Source organism: Cryptomeria japonica, chromosome 9 (genome assembly GCF_030272615.1).
Source record: "Cryptomeria japonica chromosome 9, Sugi_1.0, whole genome shotgun sequence".
Lineage (NCBI taxonomy): Eukaryota > Viridiplantae > Streptophyta > Pinopsida > Cupressales > Cupressaceae > Cryptomeria > Cryptomeria japonica.
In genome coordinates, this window is record NC_081413.1 from 428,026,944 (window position 1) to 428,054,498 (window position 27,555).

Consider the following 27,555-nt stretch of genomic DNA (forward strand, 5'->3'; position numbering starts at 1 on the left):
GCTCTAACAATTGAACACTAGTAGATGACCCAAAATCAGTCAAGTGATCCTTTTGGATTGGCTCTAACCCATATTGTGTCAAGTATTGCCTCATGGTCAGACTCACAAACTTTCCATAATTTCTTGTTATGAGGTCTAGCACGATACTTAATCAATTGAGTATTTGTTGCAACAACAAGGCTAGAGAAATGAAGAATATGTCTGTGTGTTTCAAAGTCCTCGAACAACCTAACATCAAAATTCTTGATAGGGTATCTCCTAAGCCATGTGACTATCATGACAATAGACCCTATTTGGTACTCAATACCCTCTCTGTCAATGATTGTGGTTGTCAATTTTCTTTTAGGCTCAATACAACGACACAAAAATTAATATGTTCCTTATTCATTGTTCTCTTCTGCAACAACTGCGTACACATGGCCTGAATTTTATAGAATGATAATTAATACAAAAAATAATGTGTGATATAGAAAAATGAGCCAAAAAAAATTCTTGCAAAAAAATAAACCAAAAACATCACCTAGTTCCACTAGGTCAGATACATGGTCGAAATCCACTGATGCTTCCATCTGGTTTAATTTTAGTTCTTTGGGAACTTGATATTATCAATGGGAACCAATGGTCTACAATACCATTTATCAACCCACTCTTGTGATTCACATTCTTCTTACAAAAAATACATACATGAAGAGCAAAAACATACAATCTCTATTATAAATTACTAGTGAACTTGCATTTAAACTTCTAAATGAGTGCATGTCACTTGATCCTACAACTGTACAACAATATTGATAGTTTTCAATGTTAGATTCACTGATCAAATAAAAATATCTATGAACCATTGACGTACCTGAATTACCTGGTCCCATTGTAGAGTTACAGCATCGCAAAATTCTTTCTACATCTATCAACTTGGCACCACCTTCGTACTTTAATTCTTCTTTATCTAGGGATCTTTTTACGCATGCTCCTGCACCATCGTTCTCTCCCTTTCCATGTCTAGCCTCAGTGAAATTCCAAAAATGTTATACAGTGCTTGTAACATGCATCCTAGTCAACCAATAGAACATCCTTGCATTCTTGAATTGTGAGGTGCAATTATCTGACCATATTATGTGTTGGTTGTATCATATGTTTCTTTCCCTTAAATTATCATAGAAAACTTTAAAGAATCCTTGCACAAACTCTGACGAATGATTACGATAATCACTTATGTCAAAGTGATACTCTCTTACAACCTTTATGTCTTCCTCTATTCTATCATCTGCATGCATGAATGCTATGTGTACAAAAGTAGAAACTTTTATAGAATGATAATGCATATATTGCACTTCATTTTGAGGTTGTAGTGTATAATTTTCAGCAAAATCAATGATAGAGACAATGGTACCAAGAGGAAATGTGTCCTTATATAACTTGAATTTCTCATCTAACCACCGAGCTCTATGTGTATGCATTATGTACTCATAAACTAGTTTATCCTTAAACATTTTCATAAATTTAGCTACACATATATCATTTTCACTAACTCACATCTCTTCAATTATTTTCCATCTTTAACCCCATATGTGATTGTCTTGTATTTTCCAAAAGAAACTAGTTTCTTACGAATTTCATGTGTGCTCTCCAAATGTACACATCTTGGTAAATGTTGCAAACCACCACATGTAGCACAAGATCCTTTCAAACACATCATCTTATAATAAATGCAACCATCATCTCTTTTACATAGCACACATGAAATAAATTATCTTGGTGACTTAGGAGGTGCTTGTATATTGCATTCCTGCAAAACATCGTTAGTGTGAAAAGTACAATATATATGACAATAAATATCCTAGTGTGTGGAAAATTCAATATGTATCCTACAACAACGCGTGGTGAATACATGATTAATCTTAACATAAAAAGGTTTTACCATTTCAAAAAATATTTGACTAATTCTTATTTGAGGAAACTTTTGAAGGAATCTTTCATAACATTTTGTTTGAGTCACATCCAAATAGTGTTTGGCATGTGGCTCATGATTTCTAGATCCAATTCGCCTTCTAACAACATCTCTTTGATTAGGCAAGACCCTTATGTTGTCATGCCAAAAATTTCAATTAATGTTCTTAGTGCATCAACAACAACCTTGTCTTTGTGTGATAGTCTACCCTAGAACACCCAAAGAGAATTATTGTTAGGATCCTCTATTTTCTCTCGCCTTTGTAATGCTTTACGTAATGTTTTTCTACTTATGTTTAATGACTTACTTGTTTTTCTTATCAAACGATCTTTTTTTATTTTCTTTTTCATTATGGTTGATGTAATAACATGTTGAGTAACATTAGAATCTTTAGTACGTGATTTTGAACCAATATCTTGATATGCATCAAATAGATTTCTCACAATAGTTCTTTCACTATTACTTTTGGATGATCTTAGGCCGAAAATTTTCATTCTCTCTAAAATTCAAATTTTTAATCATTTCAACAATTAATTGGCATCTTGGAGTTTGATTTAAGTTTTGAAAATAGTGTTGCCATATAATTTTAAGCATTCTTCTACAATTTTATTCATTTTTTTAATCAGGAATTGGCTTCAAAATATTCTCATCAATGTCAATTAGATACTTTGGTTTCCTATGAATAATTTTAGGTGTTAACATTAATGCATTACGTGCATTAGGTACATTCATCGCATCAAATTGATCTAGTGTATGTTCATCATTTGATTAATTATTCATTATGGTCTCTTCTTCAATTGCATTAGGTTCATTTGATAAATCAAATGTTGTTGGTGCATCTTTATCATTTGTTTGATTATTGATTGTGATTTCTTCTTCAATTGCATTAGATTCATTTCATACATCTAATTGAGATATTGTGGATGAAATACCTTCTTGTCCCATTGTTCATAGTTCACGTAATTTCATGAATTGCCTTTGTCTTTCCTTTTCAGCCTCTCATTGTTTGGTTGTTCCTTGCTTGTTCTTTCTCATCGTTAATAACTGTTGTCCTAAATAGAATCAAAACTATTAAACAAGCACAATAACATTGACCAAACTAATTAGAACAACAATTCAATCATTTGAAATCATGCAAAACAAAATTTTTACTTACTTTGATATATAAAATTGCCACAAAATCACAGTATCAGTTGCAATGGGGCCTTCAACAACTTCAAAAACTCCTTTTGTGGCTGTTGAGGCCATTGATCAAATCAAAAAATATGCAAGAAACACGTATGGGTTATGTTTAGTTAACCCGTATGCATAATCAGTCCCTAAAAATAACCCAACATGCCAACATTTATAATTCCTATAACCCATACGTTCTTCTTATGTTAAAAATCTGTACGTGTTACTTATAGTAAAGAAAGGGTGAAGGAAAATGGAGAGAGAAAGAGAGAGATAGATAGATAGATAGATAGAGAGAGAGAGAGAGAGAGAGAGAGAGTTGGGGAGGGACAAAGAGTGAGGGAGAGGGAGAGGGAGAGGATGGAAAAGGAAGTGAGATAGAAGGGGGAAGGGAGAGAGAAAGAGTGGGGAGAGAGAGAGAGAGAGAGAGAGAGAGAGAGAGAGAGAGAGAATAAAGAGAGAGAGAGGGGGAGCATATTGGTTTATTATTTTCATCCTTGAACCTCATGCTTTCTCTTAGGGGATGATCTGAACTTATTTTTATAAGCAGTATTGGAACTGCTTTTTATATTGTAATAATGGTTCATCTTGCCCCTCGGGACATCATATGACCCCTTAGGACACCATATGACCCTTTAGGAAACCATATGACCCCTTGGACACCATATGACCCCTTAGGAAACCATACAACACCTTAGGATATCATATGGTCCTACTTAGGGTCGTATGGTGTGTAAGGGATCTTATGGTGTTGTTAGGGGTCATGTGGGGTCCTAAGGGGTCATATGGTGTGCTAAGGGCCCAGATGATCTGAACTTATTTTTGCAAGCAGTATTGGCACTAATTTTTATATTGCAATAATGGTTCATCTTGCCCCTTAGGACACCATATAACCCCCTAGGAAACTATATGACCCATTAGGACACCATATTACCCCTTAGGACACCATATGACACATTAGGATATCATATGGTGTGCTAAGGAATAGGGAGAGAGAGAGAGAGAGAGAGAGAGAGAGAGAGAGAGAGAGAGAGAGAGGGAGAGAGAGAGAGAGAGAGAGAGATGTGGTGAGGGAGGGAGGGAGAGGGGGAGAGAGAGAGAGGATGGGAAAGGAAGGGAGATACAGGGAGAGAGAGAGAGAGAGAGAGAGAGAGAGAGAGAGAGAGAGAGGATGGGAGAGGAAGGGAGATAGAGGGGGGAGGGAGGGAGAGTGGGGGAGAGAGAGAGAGAGAAGGGGGGATGGGTTATGGAGGAAGGGAGAGAGAAGGAGCATATTGGTTTTTTATTTTCATCCTTGAACCTTATACTCGCTCTCAAGGGATGATCTAAACGTATTTTTGTAAGCAGTAATGGCACTGCTTTTTATATTGTAATAATGGTTCATCTTGTCCCTCAGGACACCATATGACTGCATGGGACACCATACAAACCCTTAGGACACCATACAATGCCTTAGGATATCATATGGTCCTACTTGGGGTTGTATGGTGTGCAAAGGGATCTTATGGTGTCGTTAGGGGTCATGGGGGGTCCTAAGGGGCCATATGGTGTGCTAAGGGCCTGGGTGATCTGAACTTATTTTTGTAAACAATATTGGCATTGATTTTTATATTGTAATAATGGTTCATCTTGCCCCTCAAAACACCATATGACCCAATAGGACACCATACAACCCCTTAGGACACCATATGACCCCTTAGGACACCATATGATACCTTAGGATATCATATGGTCCTACTTGGGGTCGTATGGTGTGCTAAGGGGTCTTATGGTGTCGTTAGGGGTCATGTGGTGTCCTAATGGGGCCACAAATGTGTTACAACACCATACAACCCCTTAGGACACCGCACAACCCCTTAGGACATCATGTTAGGATAACCGGTGGACAACTGAGAGGGGGTTTAATAAATTATCAACAGATTATAAAAAATTAAGCACACAAAACCTTTTACCAAAATTCATAAACCAAATACCGGAATAGAAGATATAACAATTAAGCATAAACATAAATTATAAAACAATTACCAACCATATATAACACATAACACCATGATTTGTACATGGAAAACTCGGTAAAGGGAAAAACCATGGTGGGAAGCCTACCCACAGTCAGATAATACTTCTGTAGCAAGTATGTGATTACTGTTGGTATTATGGATATGTTGCATTGGTTTTGTCATTGATGTCAACACTTATCAACACTTATCCTTCTGGAGATCTTTGGTTATGTTCACCGGCAAGTTTAGTGACTTATGCACAGTCACCAGTATTTGGTTCACCGGCAGATTATATTGTTCACCGACACTGAGGATGACTTGTTATCATATGGAGATCACTTGGTTATGTTGAAGACATGGTTTGGACACTTGGTTTTGATGATTTGGTTATTGGTCTAATCGGGTTGACATATTTTTTGTTATCGGCGAATTGGTCTAGGTTATGGACCGACATGCGTTATCTATTCCAGATCAACACGACATGTTATGGAGATGATTTAATCAATTGGTATTGTTGTTGAGCCGACATGATGCATCACATCTTGACTTACTTGTAATTGGTTCTATTGGAATATTCTTAGTAAGTCGACCTACACATTTGGTCTTATGTTTTGGTATATATGTAAGATCTCAATTGTGAGATTAAGGTAATGGAATCCATTATGGTATGTGAAGGTTGTGATATTCGATATATGCGAATATAAGTAGAGCTACTCACACAGACACCATTTGAAGATTCAAGGAAGGTTTGAAGGAGACAATCAGATCTTAACCGGTACTGAATCTAGCATTGGACATGCTACTTTGAGAGGTACATTATCATTAGATTTAATCATTCAATTGTAGTCAGTGAGAATCCCATTTTGTGATTGAGCAGTGAGCTCTAGGCAGCTAACCTTTCTGCATGTGCAGACCCCATTTGTATACACATACTATCTGCAATAGTATCATCTAATTGTGGGTAAGGTTTCCCACCATGGTTTTTCCCCTTATAGGGGTTCCACGTACAAATCTTTTTGTTATGTGTTATGGATGTTGTTTCTCTTTCCGTTTCATGCATTAAGTTTCACTGGTATTGATATTAACTATTAATTTGTTTATCGGCATTAAGTTTGGTTTACTGGTACTAAGCATCAAGTTTGATTAAATTATATTTGGGTTGAAATTAATAGACAATTGATTCACCCCCCCACTCTCAGTTGCCTCTGGGTCCTAACAATTGGTATCAGATCCAAGTCCTCTTTTTGTAGAAGTTTAACAACTTGAGGAGATTCTATGACAACTAACTATTTCAGAAAGGACAATCTGAAACTTGATGGAACTAACTATGGTATATGGAAGATTAGAATGGAGACACATCTTAATTGCATTAGAAAAGACATATGGGATGTTACACAAAATGGTTATGTTGGTCCTACACCAGGTCAACCTAATCCACCTACATTGGCTAAGGATCAAGAGAATGATTGCAAAGCAATAGAAGCACTTTTGACCACCTTGTCAGATCAGCAAATCATGGGACTATCAGACCAATCTACTGCTAAAGCTATTTGGGATAAATTGGAGACATTGAATGAAGGTGATTCCACTGTCAAAATTGCAAAACTTGAATGCTTCCGGGTCAGGTATGAAAATTTGAAAATGGAAGAAGATGAAAGATTTTTTGCTTTTATGTAAAGGGTTAATGAAATTATTTTGGGAATACAATGTTGTGGAGGTTCCTTAAGTGGAGATGAAATTGTTTCTAAAGTTTTAAGAGCATTGCCTCTGGCATACAAAATGAAAGTAACTGCTATTAATGAGTTAAGAACTATGCCTAATACATCAGTATCTAGAGATACCTTGGTTGGAAAACTTTCAGCATTTGAGTTTGAGAAATTTGGTCTTGTTGCTACAATTAAGACAAATTTAGATTTCAAAGCATCATCATCTACAACATCATCATCATCAACTGATAAATCTGATTGGAAAGCACTTTATGCTAGAGAACTTGAAGACATCAAAAAGGAAAATGAAGAACTTGAAGCACTATTTGCAAGGAAAATGCCTAAAGGTCCTATTGGAAGTAAGTATGAAGGTAAATCACCTTTTAAATGTTTTAACTGCGATAAAATTGGTCATATGGCATCTAGATGTCCGTACAGACATGCAAGATTGAGAGAAGAAGCTAAAAGAACATATAAGCCTACCCTTGAATATCAGAGATACAAATTTAAGAAAAATAGAGACAAATCATGTTACTATGTTGATGAAGGAGTTACTAATGATTCTGATGAAGAACCAGGAGACAATGGATGGGCTTTTGTTGCAACAACAGATGATCAACTGGCACCTACTGTTCCACCGGTAGAGCAGGCCCTAGCAACTAAAATTGAAGAAAAGGATGAATGGATTATAGATTTTGGATGTTCACATCATATGATTGGTGATAAAAGTAAATTCTTATCCTTTCAGGAATACAATGGAGGTCTAGTAAGATTTGGAGATGACAAAGCTTGTTTGATTAGAGGAAAAGGCACTATATCTTTTGATGGTAAGCACAATACTAAAAAAATGTTTATTATGTTGAAGGTTTGAAGCATAATCTTTTGAGTGTTGGTCAATTAGTTGAAAAAGGATTTCAGTTACAATTCAAGAATGGTAAATGCAAAATCATGAATAGAACTGGTTTGGAAATTGTAACCGGTAATCAGACTAGAGGTAATATCTTTCATTTGAATAACAATGAAAATACATGCTTGATTCTACATATTGATAAACGTTGGTTATGGCATAAAAGACTCTGCCATGTGAATTTTGATTGCATTGTAAAGATTAGTTCATCTAAGGCAGTAAGGGATTTACCTAAGATTGTAAAACCTCATAATCTGGTATGTAAGGAATGTCAAATGGGAAAGTAAGTTAGAACAACTTTCAAGAGTATTTCTAAGAAAACCAATGATGTTCTTGATTTAATTCATACTGACTTATGTGGTCTAGCAAGAACAAGAAGTCTACAGGGAGATAGATACTTTATGCTAATCATTGATGATTATTCTAGAATGTGTTGGGTTACTTTTCTAAGGGAGAAATCAGAAGCTTTTGGAAAATTCAAATTATTCAAGGCACTTGTAGAGAATGAAACCGACAAGAAAATCAAATGATTAAGATCAGATCAAAGGAGGTGAATTTACATCTAAGGAGTTCAATACATTTTGTGAAGTGAATGGAATTAGAAGAAAACTATCAGCACCCCAAACACCCTAGCAAAATGGAGTTGTGGAAAGGAAGAACAAAACTATTCTAGATGCAGCTAGAAGCATGATATCAGAAGAAAATCTACCTCATGTGTATTGGAGAGAAGTAGTGAATACAACGGTTTACACTTTCAACAGAGTTCACATCAAAGGTGAAATCAGTAAGACACCCTATGAATTGTGGTTTGGTAATATTCCTACTCTTAAGTACTTCAGAATATTTGGAAGCAAATGTTACATTAGGAGAGATGAGTATATTGGTAAATTTGATCCTAGAAGTGATGAAGGAATATTTCTTGGTTATTCATCTAAGAGCAAAGCATATAGATGTTTTAATAAAAGATTGCAGAAAATCATTGAGAGTGCAAATGTGAAGATTGATGAACATTTTAGAAGAAATTCAAGGTCTATGGATTTTGAACCCGCAGTTGAGATAATCACAAATGAACCTATACAGAGTGCACTAGTACAAAATGTTGATCCAGTCACACCGGCATCAGAGAATTCTACAATGACTGAAGAGCAGCAGCAAGTGAACACACCCAGATATGTAAGATTGAATCACTCTAAAAGTTAGATAATTGGGAATAAGTATCAAGGAGTTATGACAAGAGGAAGACTGGAAAATGAAGAGGTATGTTTAATTTCTCAATTTGAACCAACATTTGTTATTGAGGCATGCGGAGACAAACATTGGATTAAAGCTATGGAAGATGAATTGGAACAAATTGATAAGAACAATACATCGACAATGGTTCTCCGACCTAAAAAATAAAAATGTAATTGGAACTAAATGGGTATTCAGAAATAAACTTAATGAAGATGGTAAGGTAATCAGAAACAAAGCAAGATTAGTGTGTAAGGGATATTCATAGAAAGAGGGAATTGATTATAATGAAACCTTTGCACCGGTAGCTAGAATTGAGGTAGTCCGACTATTTCTTGCATTTGTAGCACACAAAAACTATAAAGTATATCAAATGGATGTTAAATGTGCATTTCTAAATGGTGATCTTGAAGAGGAAGTTTACATTGAACTTGATGGATTTTCATTGACAAATGATAAAGATATGGTTTGCAGATTAAGGAAAGCTTTATATAGATTGAAGCAAGCTCCTAGAGCTTGGTATGCTAGATTAGACAAATATGTTATGAAGCTTGGTTACACTAAAGGTAATGCCAACAACAACTTATATTTCAACATGACTAATGAAGACATTTTGATTATTGAAGTTTTTGTTGATGACATCATATTTGGAGGAGAAGATGGATTGTGTAAAGAATTTTCTAACAAGATGCAGGAAGAATTTGAAATGTCTATGATTAGGGAGATAAAATTATTTTTAGGATTGTAGATTTCACAGATTGATAAAGGTATATTCTTTTGTCAATCAAAGTACTTGAAGGAATTACTGAAGAAATTTGGTATGGAAAACTCTAAACCGGTAAGTACTCCTATGACTACAACTGATAAACTATCATTGAAGGATAATTCAGCTCATGTTAATCCAACAAGATACAAGTCTATGATTGGAGGTTTACTATATTTGACACAAACAAGACCTGATATAATAAATGCAGTATGTATTGTTTCAATATTTCAGAGTAATTCTAGAGAAAATCATGAATCAACAGTGAAAAGAATTTTCCACTATTTACAAGGCACAACAAATCTTGGTTTATGGTATCCTAAAGATGAAAATTTTGATTTATGTGCATACACCGATGCTAATTGGGCAGGAGATGTAGATGATAGAAATAGCACCACCAGCGGGGCATTCTTTCTTGAAAGTAGATTGATTTCATGGTTGAGCAAGAAAGAGAGTTGTACATCATTATCGACGACAGAATCAAAATATGTTGCAGCAGCAACTAATTGTACTCAGGTATTATGGATTAAGAAAATGTTGAAGGGCATAAAGGTAAAATACAAAGAACCCATAATCGTTTATTGTGACAATTTAGCAACAATTGATATATCTAAGAATCTGGTATTTCACTCTAAAACTAAACATGTTTCTATCAAATACAATTTTCTAAAAGAGAATGTTGAAGCAAAAGAAGTGAGATTGGTTTATGTGAATACTAAAGAATAGATTGCAGAAATCTTTACTAATCCTTTGCCTAAGGAAACTTTTGAATATCTCAGAGAGCAACTTGGGGTCATACCCTCACTGGTAGAGACTTAGACATTTGATGCTTGGCATCAAACCGACAAAAATTATAGAGAAACCTTTTTCCGGCTTTGATGGAGGAGAACTACTTCTCAGGGGGAGTAGTTGGTATTTGTAATTGGTTCTATGAACTGGTATTTGTATTTCTTTTCCATTTGATGTCAAAGGGGGGGAGATATCTATGGAAAATCATTAAGACATTATCCTTTGGGGAGAGATTATTCATTGGGGGATAGATTGTTATTCTTTGCATTTGTATTTTAATTTCTAGTATTGATCTATTCTAGAGATTGTTGGTTTTTGGTTTATTGGCATTTCTGCTTTGGCACTTAGATGGTTTTTCCATCTTGTGTTCCCATCAATGCCAAAGGGGGAGATTGTTGGTATTATGAATATGTTGCATTATTTTTGTCATTGATGTCAACACTTATCAACACTTATCCTTCTGGAGATCTTTGGTTATGTTCATCGACAAGTTCAGTGACTTGTGCATAGTCACCGGTATTTGGTTCACCGACAGATTATATTGTTCACTAGCACTGAGGATGACTTGTTATCATCTGGAGATCACTTGGTTATGTAGAAGACATGGTTTGGACACTTGGTTTTGATGATTTGGTTATTGGTCTAATCAGGTTGACATATTTGTTGTTACCGGCGAATTGGTCTAGGTTATGGACCGACATGCATTATCTATTTCAGATCAACATGACATGTTATGGAGATGATTTAATCAATTGGTATTGTTGTTGAGCCGACATAGTGCATCGAATCTTGACTTACTTTTAATTTATTTTATTGTAATATTCTTAGTAAGACAACCTACACATTTGGTCTTAGGTTTTGGTATATATGTAAGATCTCAATTGTGAGATTAAGATAATGGAATGCAATATGGTATGGTAAGGTTGTGATATTCGGTATATGTGAATATAAGTAGAGCTACTCACGCAGACATCATTTAAAGATTCAAGGAAGGTTTGAAGGAGACAATTAGAGCTTAACCAGTACTGAATCCAGCATTGGAGATGCTACTTTGAGCAATACATTATCATTGGATTTAATCATCCAATTGTAGTCAATGAGACTCCCATTTTGTGATTGAGTAGTGAGCTCTAGGCAACTAGCCTTTCTACATGTGCAGACCCCATTTGTATACACATACTATCTACAGTACTATCATCTAATTGTGGGTAAGGTTTCCCACCATGGTTTTTCTCCTTACAGGGTTTCCACGTACAAATATCTGTGTTATGTGTTGTGGATGTTGTTTCTCTTTTTGTTTCATGCATTAAGTTTCACCAGTATTGATATTAATTGTTAATCTGTTTACCGACATTAAGTTTGGTTTACCGGTACTAAGTATCAAGTTTGATTAAATTATATTTGGGTTGAAATTAATACTTTTGCAGCAAGTATGTGATTACAATAAGAGGGTACCGCACATGCAGGAAGGCCAACATCCTAGAGCACACTACTCATCACAAAAGGAGCCTCACTGACTATAAAATAAATCTAGACTACAATCCGAAAAGATGAATGAACTGCAAGAATAGTATCTCCTATGCCAAAGTACAGTTCTAGTTAAGCTTAACACCGAATGTCTTAAACCTCTTTTACAAACCCAATTCGATCACCTATGATTGACCAAAACCTCTGCATATGATTACAACTTTATTCACACACAGATAATCCTATAACCCACATACCATGATCTACAAATAGATCTTACATCATATTTATGTTGGCATTCTACACTCTAATGAGAATATGGTTCATGTTGTCATTGATGGCAACCAACCGGTATCAAGATTCTACATGCACTAGCATCACAGACACAATCACCGACATGCATCGGCACCGACAGACATATTCACTAGCATCCAAATTACATCGACAATGAAGTATACCGACACCCAAGCTGCCATGTGACAAGTCTTATTTATGAGAATTGTATTGTAAATAAAATTATCTTTTGTAAAGCCAACTTGGTATATTGTAAAGACTTATATATGTATGAGATCTTATAGGTTGTTTTGATGTGGTAGACATGGTTGAATGTAATAGGAAATTATTGTATAAGTTGATACAGTGGACAGTGAAGGTTTTGGTTATGGTATATGACTGAGCTTAAACCGATACTGAACTAGGCATTAGAGATGCTATTTTGAGTAGTACATTGTATTGGATTTAATTATCCATATTGTAGTCAGTGAGACTCTTCATTGAGCAATGTGCTCTAGGTTGTTGGCCTCCTTGCATGTGCAAACTTCTATTGTAAGCAATGTTTATTCATATTGGCCAATGAGTAAATATTGTGGGTCACAAATCCCACCGAGGTTTTTCCCACACCGGGTTTCCTTGTTAAAATATCTTGTGTTATGGTGTGCACTTATGATGTCTCTGCTATTTCTGTTTACTGCATTATTTCTTATTTACCAGTACATTGATTTGGGTTGCAAAGTTATAAATAAGTTTAAATGTTCCATACACCGGTTAGACACTGATTCACCCCCTCCCCCCCCCCCCACTCTCAGTATCTTTGGGACTATCATTGCATCTAACAATTCATATCAGAGCCTTGTCCTCTATTTGAAAAATCCTAATAGCTTGAGGAAGATTCTAAAACCGACACATATGGAAAATTTGAGAAAACAATTGGAAGGAGCTCTAGAAGATTTTGATGCAGAAAAATTGAAGAATATCAAACTTAAAGATGATCTAAGGACTGCTAAGGAATTCATTAAAGGACTTCATGAGAACCTAGTTATAGCACAAAACAAGAGGAAGGAACTTCATGAGAAAATTCAAAATGATGATGATGAAAAAGAAACTCTTAGAGATATTGCAGACAAGTTGAGGTAAGAGAACACTAACATGAGGAATGAAATGCAAGATATGACCATGAGACTATGTAAGGATATTGAAGATAGGAAGAAGAATGAAGAAGACTTGGCTAGGAGACTTAATGATGTAGGAAATGAAAATCTGAGACTTTGTCATGAGAATGATATGCTAAAGACAGATCTGATTCACATGCAACATGATAAAGATGAGCTTGTGAGACAAGTTGGAATTCTAGAAAATGAGTTGATCACTGCAAATTAACACAAAGACAAATTTAAGAAAAGTTCAGAAAGACTTGATGACATGCTGAAAAGACAAAAACCTGACGGAGATACAATTGGACTTGGATTTCAAGTTGGAGAAAGTTCTAGGACTGCAAATAATCAAGATCACAGTAAACCGGTAAGACAACCTAATGCTTATAAATTTAATGGGAAATGTTTCAATTGCAACAAATATGGTCATAGAGCAAATTAGTGTAGATTCAGAAATAATTAGAATACAAACTTACCCACCGGCCAATGTTCCAAATGCAATAAAGTTGGTCATAATTCAGAAAATTACAAAATGAATGTGAAATGCTATGTTTGTGGTAGATTTGGACATTTATCTAATCAATGCAGATTTCAAACTGGTCAAGGCTATGGAAAATATATTTAGAGGAATAATGTAACTTGTTATGCTTGTAACAATATTGGGTATATTGCAAAATTTTGTAGAAACAAGACTTCACCGGCAAACAATAAAGGATCTAATGAAAAGGAAAAAAATAGAGTTGACCAGAGAGATCAGAGAGTTGATGAATCTATCTTTGCACCAGTAGAATAGAGTAACCCTCCACCGACAGGAGATTCTTCATCTAACTAAGGAATAATCCTTAGGGGGTATTGCAGAAAGTTGAAAATCATGCATTCTACCCTCAGTTGATGGTAAGAAGGTACATTTCTTCTTTACCGGTAGATGTGTTAAGTTTTCACTTAATCGACAAGCATTTAATGTGGTTGTTGGAGAGATTTTTGGTTATAAAGTATCGAAAAACACTGATTTCGACTCACAAAGCATTCAAACACTTAGAGAGCATGAAATTGAGCAAGGGCATTCTAAGGCAAAGCAACAAAGTGATTCAGGAATTCAAATTTTGAGTAAGAGGTATTTATCTTTTGAAATGGCATCTCATCTTCTATTCCCGAGTTTATTTCAAACCCTACTATGGTAGAGAATATCAAGCGCCCTAGACCTATTTTCAAGATTATCCCTGAAATTTCTAAACATGATGATTCTATCGGAGATTTTTCAAAAATTTCAAAGGGTGTTGCTTTTGGTGAAGACCCGACAATCTATATCCACTGCAACATAGAAGACCTGGGGACTGATGACTTGAAGAAAATGTTTAATGGTATTTTTGATTAAGGAAAAACAAGTTCTAAAAATATTTAATGATGTTATTACTAATGAACAAGGTCTGATTAAACCTGAACATAAGATTATGGAAGACTAAGGTTTTGTTGAAATTCAAAGCATTCCTGAATTTCCAAAGGAAGTACTCCGTCTTGCATTGAGCAGAGTCCATGGAGAATTTATATGGTTAGAGTTAGTTTACAAGATAACCAAGGAAGAAATTAAGGCAATTACTAGTTTACCCTCAACTGGTAGTAGGCCTAAGAAAACCAAGAAAATACCTAACAAAGGAGTTATGGAGTTAACCGGAGCAACATCCGACAACAGATCTCTTAGAGTCAATGACATTATTGATGCAAATGTTAGATATGTGAGTATGGTACTTGGCTATAGAGAAACACATGCAAACAGATTGAATTCGGTTTCTATCCTTTGTATTCATAGTGCATATGAGATGGTAAAGAACAACACTAAAATTGATGTTTTTGAATGGCTTAAGGATAAATTGATTGATAACTTGAAGAAGATTAAAGGTGACAAGAAGGGGACTTTTCGCTTTGGCAACTTACTTCTCTGTCTAATGCTTTACTTCACCAAAGAGATACCTGGTATTGGTCATAAGGATTTTGGATATGACGTCCCAGTAGGAAAACAAATTTTGGAAGCTTTCACCGGTATGGGCACTGACTCTGACAAGATCACAACAGATTACTTCAAAACATTTCAAACTAAAATGAAGGCAAGAGAAAGGTTACCACAAAGCATAGTTGATAAGTATGACAAACAAATATTCTTTGTTATTAAATGTGATGAGACATGGATGGAAGTAGTTAGCCCTAGAACTATTTGGGTTACTAAGATGGGTTATGAAGTTGATCTAAATGTTCTTGAGGCATATGCAAAAACACTACTTGATGCACCTAAAGAACCATCTGAGAAATTCTTTGGTAGTGTTGAAACCATTGAGAGTGTTGTCTCAATGCAAAAGAGGAGAAAAATAAGAGAAAATTTTATTAGAGATGCATCCAAGATGGCAAGTGAAATCAAGTAAAATGTAATGAATATGAGTGGTATATCAGCCAGTGAACTTGAAGGACTGAAACCGAAAGCACATGTTTCACCGGTTGTCACTTATTCATACACCGACAGTGGAAAAGCAGTTGAATTCAAGAGAGTAGAGAGGAAGAAGAGAAAACCCTCACCAGTACCTTCTCCTTCTCCTAAGAAGGTAAGAACACTAAGGAAAAAGTAGCAGGCAGCTAGGGAACCTAAGAAGAAGCTTACACCGAAAAAGAAACAGACACCGGTTACCCCTACTTTGGAAGAACTATTGAATGAGATAACACAGGCAGGAAATATGTCGAATGTGAACAAATTGTATAATTCTTTTAAGGATTCTGATAGGGAAACAATAGAAGAGAGCATAATTTTACATCTAGACATCTATAAGAAAGTTTTGATTGAGGTTGTGGATGTTTTGCCTAATGATCTTTATCAAAGAATTGAGGCTAAATGACTATCAGTGATGGAACTTGATAAGAAGTTGAAAGTTGAAGCATTGTTGGCAGTAAATCCTGTAAATTCAAAAGAGGAAATTGATGAATTAATCACTAAAGAAAACCGGTCAGTATTCATCAGTGGAAACCAACAAGTGAGCCTAATGGTTGGGAGAGTTAAGGAGATTGTTGATGAGACTGCAGATAAATGGGATATATTCTTTGTTGAAAAGGAAAAGCAAGAAGAAAGGAGCAGATCGAAAATGGACAAGACCTTTAAGGTATATCAAAAGGATAAGGGAAAAGGAAAAGTTGGTGTTATCCCTTCAATAAAGATTACAAATAATCTTCCACCTCTAGCTCAGGATATCCCACAAGTACATTCAATCAGTCCACTTGATATGGGAACTAAAAAATGTCACTCTTGATAACACTAACCCAGATTCTGAGATTCTTTTTTTTTTGTGAAAGTTGATAAATAGGATGTTAACGTTGTTGTTGACAAGGAAACTGCAGAGGTTAAGGCAGATGATGCTAAGATTAGTGAGATCTTTGAGTCACTAGCATAAACTATTGACTCTCAGAACACTGAGAAACTGGCACAAGCTAAGCAACCAGAGACTGGGATACCGATAGAAGATAAAGGAACTAATACTGAGAAACAATCTGAGGTAGAGGTTCATGTTGAGTCTGAGAAACCGGCAGTTGTAGAGGTGCTTAATCAAACTGAAAAACCAAAGGAAGCAGAGGAAATAAAATAGACAAAGAAACCAGTACACAATGTGAATAAAGAGGAAGCAGTTGATGGAAAGGAGGAAATAGTGAAGGTAATCGAAGAAGCATCTATTGAGAGGAAATCTATTTGTGAACCGAGCACATCTATAGGTCAATTTAGAACCACTAATAAAATAAAGGTTCTATTGGATTCTATTAAGAGTATAACAAATTGCAATGCCTTAGCATTTAAGGCTATTGATGACACATTACCTATCTTGAAGATGATTCCAGCAACCTATAAGATAAATCACATTAAGGATTATTTAGGTAAATTGGACACATTGTCCAAATTTATTGCTGAAAATTTTCTAACTATAGATAAGGTGAATGAGGCTACTGTTAAGGAGAGATTTGATAAAGAGAAGGGTTAAATCTTTGTGAGCACTATTAAAAACTGTACAGACCACTTAGATTCACTGTTATCGACACTTAATTCTACAATTTTGGAGTATAAGGAGTTGTATAGAGAAGCCTGTAAACCTCACTATTTGACAGAGGACATTGATGATATTGCGGATAATATGATAGGTTATTCGGGACTTATCTGCTTTTTTGAGTAGGAAATAGCAGTTTTTGAAGAGAAGTTAGAGAAGCTTGAGAAAGAGAAGGAAAGAATAAGGTTAAAGGCCCATGAACAGAAAATTAAACTTGGTCTAAGATTAGACAGTCTTATTACTCAGCGAGTTGAGCTAACAAAGGAATCAATTCAAGGAGAATGATCACCGAAGCAATAGATGCACTATCTGACCGGCATGATCCAACAAACAGAGACTATCCTAATAGTTCTGATACTTAATGTAAGTACATATCCAATAGCCAACAAGATGAGAGAGGGGGGGGGGGAATCATACAAACTTAATCTTCCATAAAAACATCAGATTCAACCTCGATAACATATACTTCAGTAATATAACCAAAACTGCTAAACATGCAAACTCAAAAGCATATAAACATCATAAACCTCATAACACCAAATTTAACGTGGAAACCCAAATAGGAAAAAACCACTGTGGGATTTTGGACCCACTAAGAAATATACTCTTCTAGAGTATGCTCAGTTAAAAGAAAATCCTGTTAAAGATTACAAACACATTGCTAGATGTGACCTGGTTAAGGGATTTCCCTCAGATCTGTTAGGATCTTCACCTTGTTAGAAGTGACCTTGTTAAAGAATTTCAAACACTCAATCAAAATGTCACCTTGCTAGAGGGTTTTACAAATAAGACTGTTAAGTCCACTCGGTTAAGAGATTTTCTATCACTTTCACAAAATAATAGTAATAAAAATCTATCTGCAAATTCACATCTAAAATGCTAACGTAGATTCTTATTTGCTCAATACAATCTAGACATAGAACTAATCATGTCCATCTACTGGGCTTCTATACTTTGTTTTTCAAACAGGTCTTCAAGCTTCTATGCTCGGTAATCACTATGTAGCATCCCTGTGCATACATTTGCCTGGATACATTGTTTATCAATAGTTCCCTATTTATAAAAAATTCACCAACCGCTTAATATCCTTGATCACATTTCCCATGATCAATCATAGCCATCAGATCTTCAAACTTTGACCAGGTTCAATGTATCCTTCGATCTGAAAATGTTTTACCCTACCTTGGAACTTGCATACATTTCTTGGAACTTGTGCTAGGGTATTGCAGTTCAATCTGAGTTGTAGATCTTCATGCCGATTTTCCTTTGCCATAGATTCATTAACAAACTTCATGCATGGCATACCAATCATCTAATTAGTTCCAGCTCATCAGCTTCCTTCATTAAATAACACATGTAACCATTTAATGTATTTTGTTACAGCTCGGTTACAACTTGGTAATAACTCGGTGAATACTAAACTTCACTCGGTAGACATTCTACCTTCATTAATCGATAGCGATAACCTTAGGGTTTATCGACTGGGTTCCTTAGGGTTTACCGACTAGGTTCTTTGCTTGGTAACATAGTATAGTATTAACCTTACAATTTACAACATATGTATGATGTTCAAACAATCTAAACATCATGATCTCATCATTGTCTGACTCAGTAATAGTTGCCCATTGAATACCTTATTCATCCCCTTATTCATCATATTCTTTCTGTGTCTTTTACCGACATCTTTATACTCTTTAAATCATACTTCTCGAGATATGGAAACATCATACTGAATTAGAAAATCAATTTCTTGACATCAATGACAAAATAATATCAAGACAGTAAACATCCTTAATCAGTTATATCCATAATCATCAACAACCTTCTCAATATCCTTATTGAAATGCCAACAATCTCCCATTGTCTATTATAATGCCAAATACTAACAATCTCCCCCTTTGGCATTGATGGCAAAACCAATTGATTTGACCTTAAAAAGATTCAAATTGCTATGATTCTGAAATGCTAAAATGCTCTCTTGCTGTCAACAGACTTCTCCTATTTTCTTCAGTCTTCTCCCTCCTTTTTTTTTAATCACTAATTTTAGTCTTTTCAATCAGTCTTCTCCCCCTTATATTAGTCTTCTCCCCCTTTGACAACAATGCCAAAAAGTAAAGAACTAAAACATAATTTCTTCCTATATGAAGTGAATTCCTGCTGTAATGTGTCAACTTAGTCTCAGTCAAAGAATTTGTCTTCAATTCATGTTCCCTGTATTGTATCCTGCATTATTTCCTATACACCTTCAGAAAACATCCTAAAGTGTGTAAATCAGCATCAACTCCTAAAATATATTCGATAGAGTCATCGAATTGATGCTTTCACTGAACTCGGTCAGTGAGTAGAAGATAGGGGTAGGACCCCTAACTTACTTCTGAGATATTCAAAAGTGTCCCTTGGTAGTGGCTTGGTGAAGATATCTGCTATTTGTTCCTTTGTGCTAACATACTCCAACACCACTTTCTTCTCTTGAGCTTCTTCTCTAAGATAATGATAATTGATAGAGATGTGCTTTGTCTTAGAGTGCATAATGGGATTTTTTGAAATGTTAATGGCGCTAGTATTGTCACAGAATATAGTTACTGGCTCGGTAACTTTCTCATTTATACCTTCCAACAGTTGTTTGATCCATGCTATGTTGGTACAATTCAATGCTGCAGCAACGTATTCAGCTTCTACTATTGACTATGAAACACATCCTTGTTTCTTGCTAAGCCAACTCACTAGTCTTTCTCCTAAAAAGAAAGCTCCTCCACTTGTGCTTTTTCTGTCATCAATGTTGCCTGCCCAATCAGCATCAGTATAAACTTTTAAATCAAAATCATTTCCTTTCTGATATACTAAGCCATAATCCTTTGTGCCTTTCAAGTATCTAAAAATTCTTTTGATTGTTGTCATATGTGTTTCCTTAGGATCTGTAGAGAATTTTGCAACTATACCTACTGCATGTACTATGTCTGGTCTACTGTGAACAACATATTGTAGCTTTCCAATCATGGATTGGTATCGTGTCTCATCAACAGATGCAGATTCATCATTCTTTGATAATTTACAGTTGGTAGTCATAGGAGTACTTACTGGTTTTGAATCCTTCATTCCAAATTTCTTCAAGATTTTCTTTATGTACTTGGATTGAGTAATGAAAATCTCATTTTTCATTTGTAGTATCTGTAAACCTATAAAATATTTTATCTCACCGATTAATGACATCTCAAATTCTTTGCTCATTTCATTTCCAAAGTTCTTGCATAAAGAGTCATTTCCACAAAATATAATATCATCAGCAAATATGGCTGAGATCAGTATTCCATTTTCATCATTCTTCATGTACATATTGCTATTCTCACTTGTCCTTATAAAACCAATCTTAATCAAATAAGAGTGCAATCTTTCATACCATGCTCTAGGTGCTTGTTTAAGACCATATAATGCTTTGCTCAATTTACATACCTGATCTTTATTATTGTCTTCAACAAATCCTTCAGGTTGTTCAATAAAAACTTCTTCTTCTAATATTCCATTCAGAAATGCAGATTTGACATCCATTTGATATACCTTGAAGTTTTTGTAAGCAGCATATGCCAACAATGTTCTTACTCCTTCAAGTCTTGCTACAGGTGCAAAAGTCTCACCATAATCAATTCCTTCTTCTTGAGCATAACCTTTGCAAACTAGTCTTGCTTTATTTTGAATGACCTCACCTTTTTCATTTAGCTTGTTTCTGAAAATACACTTTGTACCAATTACACTTTTGTCCTTCAGTCTTGGGACCAGTGTCCATGTGTCATTCTTCTTGATTTGATCAATCTCTTCTATCATAGCACTTATCCAATCTTCACTGTTAAATGCCTCTTTCACTATTCTCGGTTCAAATTCAGATATTAGACATGTGTTCTGTCTCAGTTTGTTCCTTGCCATCACTGGATCATCCTTATCTCCTATAATCTGACTTGGTGCATGATGCATAATTGGCTAATACAGGCTCGGTAGGCTCTATATGATCTTCTTCATCACTCGGTAACTGGATATTTTCTTCATTTTCTTCAACAGTTTTCTTGGCAAAACTTGTCGGTTGAACATAAACAAATTCATCATAATCTTCTGGTTCTTTGGAATTTCCTTCATCATTTCTTTCTGCAAATTCATCAATTTTCACATTTGCACTTTCTACTATTTTTTTAGATGATTTGATCAGACATTTAAATGCTTTGCTTCTAGAAGAATAACCTAGAAATGTTCCTTCTTCACTTTTTTGATCAAACTTGCCATTTCTATCATCATTGTGTACATAACATCTACTTCCAAAGATTTTAAAATAACTTACATTAGGTTTCTTATCATTACCAGATTTCATATGGTGTCTTCAAAGTACCTTTCTTCAGTTGTACTCAGTTCAGGGTGTAAATTGCTATGCTTATTGCTTCTCTCCAAAATGTTTGTGGCACTTTCTTTTCAATCATCAGGGTTATAGCACAATCCATAATAGATCTGTTTCTTCTCTCAGCTATTCCATTCTGCTGTGGAGTTCTTGGTGCAGAGACTTGTCTTTTAATACCATGATCATTGCAGAATAAGTTGAACTCATCAGATGTGAACTCTCCTCCTCTATCTAATCTAAGACATTTCAGTTGTCTTCCTGTTTCATTTTCAATTCTCGCCTTGTACCATTTAAACATTTGAAAAGCTTTTGATTTTTCTTTTAAAAACATAACTGACATCATCCTTGAATAGTCATCCACAAATAATATGAAATATTTATCACCATAATAACTTTGAACTTTCATAGGACCACAAAGATCAGTGTGCACAAGATCTAAAATTCCCTTAGAAGTGTAAGACTTACTTGTAAAGCTTGATCTTGTCATCTTACCCATATGGCATCCTCAACACATAGCATTCTTAGGTTTTTCAAGACTCAGTAGACCTCTTACTCGATGCTTCTTACTTATTTTGACTAGATTATCAAAATTTACATGACAAAACCTTTTATGCCATAACCAGGTATCATCTATCTTTGCATACAGACACTTGTTCTGAGTTGAGTCAAGGTGAAATGTGTTACCTTTTGTTTGTGTCCCGGTAGCAGTTAACTTTCCATTTTTGTCATGAACTTTGACAATTCCCTTCTGAAATTCTATTTGGTAACCTGTATTGTTTAGCTGTGCTACACTCAACAAGTTGTATTTCAAACCTTCAACCCAATAAACATCATTGCATCTTGCATTGTCAAGAAGTGTTATAGATCCTTTACCTTTCATCGGACATGGTGCATCATTACCAAATCTAACATAGCCTCCATCATAATCTTCTAACATAACAAACTTGTGTTTATCACCTGTCATATGATGTGAGCATCCACTATCTATGATCCAAGAATCATTAGTGTTTATGTGAGATATTAGGGATTTTTCTTCATACCTTTCTTCATCTGAACCATCTTTGATAGCCACATAAACTACTTCCTCTGTATCAGTTTCATCTGATTTATCATCATTGGATTCCTCATCAGCTATTAAGCATGTCTTTCTATCTCTTCTTCTGAAGTCTCAGTGTCCTCTGTAATGATTGTCTTTTTGTCTGTCATCTCGGTAATCTCTCTTTTCAGTAGAATCCTTGTTAGGACAGTTAGAAGCCATATGTCCTATCTTATCACAATTGAAACATTTCAGAGGTAATTTTCCTTTATACTTACCTTTGCCTCTTGGTAACCTTCTGGCTAATAGTGCTTCAAACTCTTCTTGCTTTCTGATTTCCTCATTTAGTTTATGTACTTCTTCCATGTTCTTACAAAATCTTTCACTTGCTCCACTGTGATCTCCTTCAGAGTACTTGTACTTTATTTCATTGTAATCATTAGATTCATCAAGATGAACAGAACTAAATGCAGATTCAACTTTATTTACCGAAGATCCACTGTTATCAAAGTTACTTAACTCAAATGCATGCAGCTTACCAATAATAGCATCTAAGGAAACTGACATATTAGGTACAAACCTCAATTCATTGATTGCAGAGACTTGGATTGCATAAGCCGGTAGAAGGGTTCTTAACAACTTACTGGTTATATCTTTTTCTTCAATAGTTCCACCTGCTCCTTTGATTTGATTGACAGTCTCCTTTAGTCTTGTACCATACTAAGTTATGTTCTCACCTTCATTCATCCTTATAGATTCAAGTTGTCCTCTTAGACTATCTACTTTTTCTCTTTGAACATGTTCATCTCCTCCATATACTGATATGAGCTTATCCCACATAGCCTTTGCATCATTGCAGCCTTCTAGATCATTAAACTCTAAGTTGGTCAATGCAGATGTTATTTCAATCATTGCTTGGATATGTTCTTGCTTTGCCTTTATCTCTTCCATTATCAATGGATAGGTGCTTGGTGTGATGAAATCATTCTCCAGATAATATACAACATATTCTCCAACTCCTGATAGGTGCAACTTCATCCTTTTCTGCCATGTAGAGAAACTTGACTTGTTCAACTTCAGTGCATCCCTCTTATACATCTTTGGATCTTTGCCTCAAGTACCTTTAAACTTTTCTTCCGAAGTCCAAAGCTCTAATACCAATTGATAGTTTTGATACTTAATGTAAGTATAGATCCAATAGCCAACAAGATGAGAGGTGGGGGGTGAATCTTACAAACTTAATCTTCCATAAAAACATCAGATTCAACCTGGGTAACATATACTTCAATAATATAACCAAAACTACTAAACATGCAAACTCAAAAGCATATAAACGTCATAAACCTCATAACACTAGATTCAACGTGGAAACCCAAATAGGGAAAAACCACTGTGGGATTTTGGACCCACTAAGAAATATACTTTTCTAGAGTATGCTCGGTTAAAAGCAAGTCCTGTTAAAGATTACAAACACATTGCTAGATGTGACCCGGTTAAGGGATTTCCCTCAGATCTGTTAAGATCTTCACCTTGTTAGAAGTTGTGTGGGGGAAAAAGTGACACTAAGCAAACATGCCCTAATCTCACTTTCAATCACACATTTGTGGAATATGAAAGAGCCTAGAGGTATCACACAATTGGCTACTTCTTTTTGTGGAAGAGAGAGCCACGGGCTACCTATTAGGATTTCTATTCCTTTGTTGTAATTGAAAGATAAAATGATGCAAGTTCAATTCCTAACCCCAAAATGCAAGTATGAACTAATGACAAGATTGCAGAATTCAACTTAAACAATGGAAAGTTGTAAATACAAGGATAAGACAAGAATGCAAATGTGTACCCGGAGTTAAAATCTGACTGAAAATGTTCGGGACGGGGGCACGGGCGCCACTGTCCTGATTCTGCCCCTGAAACTACTCCAGAAACTATTGTTTTGCAAAGTTGTCAAAATTGCTGAAAACTGCTGTCAGAAGGACCAGGGCACCCAGTGCCCCTGTCCCAGGGACCAAGGCGCCCAGCGCCCCTGTCCTAGCAGGACCAGGGCGCCCCACACCCCTGTCCTGGTCTTTTGCTCTGAGATTTGGTGTGGAGTGCTATCTTGACCTGCTTTTCCCGGATCTGTCACCTGCGGCGTCGTCCGAGTCCCGAAACCTGCACTTATATCTGAAAAAGGGTATGGGCGGCTATATAGGGTTTTGCCTTAGTCAAACCCCCGCTTCGGTGATTTCCACCTCCACGAATAGCCAAGTTGTATTGTAAAATGTATTGTGTGTGCAGACCTAGTGTGTGTGCAAGGTCCTTAAATGCAAGAAAGCAAACTAGAGCAACCTAGAAAGTAAACCCTAATTGCTTGTAAATGATAATGTAAATGCTCTAAATCAAGATGCAAAGTGATCTAAAGCATGAATAAAGGATATATTGAAGCTTATGCAAAGACGTGAAAACAACATGAAATCATACCCAACCCTTAAGGGAGGAGTACAAGCCAATCTTCAGTCGGTAATCTCCTATTGTTCTTCAATGTCTCCCAAGCCCTAAATGAATGAAATTGATGAATGCTTGATGGATGGATGTTGAATGTTATTGAAGTCTTCAAAGATCTTCTCTTTCGCTGCATAGAAGGTCCTTCAAAGCTAAAATTCGGATCCTTTCAAATGAAGAAAGAGAGCTCTTATATATGAAACCCTAGGTCTTAATTTCAACTTTTGGCCGACCTAGAGATTGAATATCCCGCCAATTTCTTGGGGTTAAGCTTTATTTTATGATTGGATTGCGCTCCTAAAATTTTGGGAAAAATGTCCGGGACCATGTGCACGCCGGGCGCCATGGTCCTGACAACTTTTCACCAAATTTTCAGGGCCGTCGGATATGATGATTTTAGAGAGAATCCCGAAGTTACAGGTGATTTCGAGATGTTTTGACCCCCGAAATCAAGCCCCCAAGTTCAAAATAGGACCTAATTAGGGTTTTAGATTAAATGATGTATTGGAAGAATAAAACGAAAGGGGCACACTTTAATGAAAAGGGCCCAACTTTATGATATGGGAGATGATAAAATAGAACCTTAGACCTAATTAATTTAATTAATTAAGTGCTAAAGGGGAAATGCAATGCAAAATGCAAAATGAGCCAAGGCGGGTGCTAAACTAGGTGTAAAATTGTACCACCCTAGCAAGTGCGTACAATTTACGACGCTACAGAAGTAACCTTGTTAAAGGATTTCAAACACTCAATCAAAATGTCACCTTGCTAGAGGGTTTTACAAATAAGACTGTTAAGTCCACTCGGTTAAGAGATTTTCTATCACTTTCACAAAATAACAGTAATAAAAATCTATTTGCAACTTCACATCTAAAATGCTAAAGTAGATTCTTATTTGCTCAATACAATCTAGACATAGAACTAATCTTGTCCATCTGCTGGGCTTCTATACTCTATTATTCAAACAGGTCTTCAAGCTTCTGTGCTCGGTAATCACTATGTAGCATCCCTGTGCATACATTTGCCCGCATACATTGTTTATTAATAGTTCCCTATTTACAAACAATTCGCCAACCACTTAATCTCCTTGATCACATTTCCCATGATCAATCATAACCATCAGATCTTCAAACTTTGACCAGGTTCAATGTATCCTTTGATCTGAAAATGTTTTACCCTGCCTTGGAACTTGTGCTAGGGTATTGCATTTCAATCTGAGTGGTAGATCTTCATGCCAATTTTCCTTTGCCATAGATTCATTAACAAACTTCATGCACGGCATACCAATCATCTAATCAGTTCCAGCTCATCAGCTTCCTTCATTAAATAACGCATGTAACCATTTAATGTATTCTATTATAGCTCGGTTACAACTCGGTAATAACTTGGTGAATACTAAACTTCACTCGATAGACATTTTGCCTTCATTAACCGATAGCGATAACCTTAGGGTTTACCAACTAGGTTCCTTAGGGTTTACCGACTAGGTTCTTTGCTCGATAACATAGTATAGCATTAACCTTACAATTTACAACATATGTATGATGTTAAAACAATCTAAACATCATGATCTCATCATTGTTTGACTCGGTAATAGTTGCCCATTGAATACCCTATTCATCCTCTTATTCATCATATTCTTTTTGTGTCTTTTACCGACATCTTTATACTCTTTAAATCATACTTCTCAAGATATGGCAACATCATACTGAATTAGAAAATCAATTTCTTGACATCAATGACAAAATAATATCAAGACAGTAAACATCCTTAATCATTTATATCCATAATCATCAAAAACCTTCTCAATATCCTTATTGAAATGCCAACAATCTCCCATTGTCTGTTATAATGCCAAATGCTAACATATCCTTTCTGACAATAACAAATTCAAGCAGAGATTAAATCTACATTTGGCTGACATTTTTAAACTTATAAGCAACCGGTTACAAGCTATGAGGTAGAATTTTTGTATTCTTTTCTTTTTGACATCCTTTGCCATTGATGTCAAAGGGGGATTAGTAGTATGGAGAAAAATAATTGCACAGAGGAGATCACTTGCTCAGGGGGAGCACACATCTTTGGGAATAGATTTTGGACTTCACTTTTGGATAACAGCTTTTGGATTTTTCTCATGAGTGTTGCCATCAATGCCAAAGGGGGAGATTGTTGGCATTCTA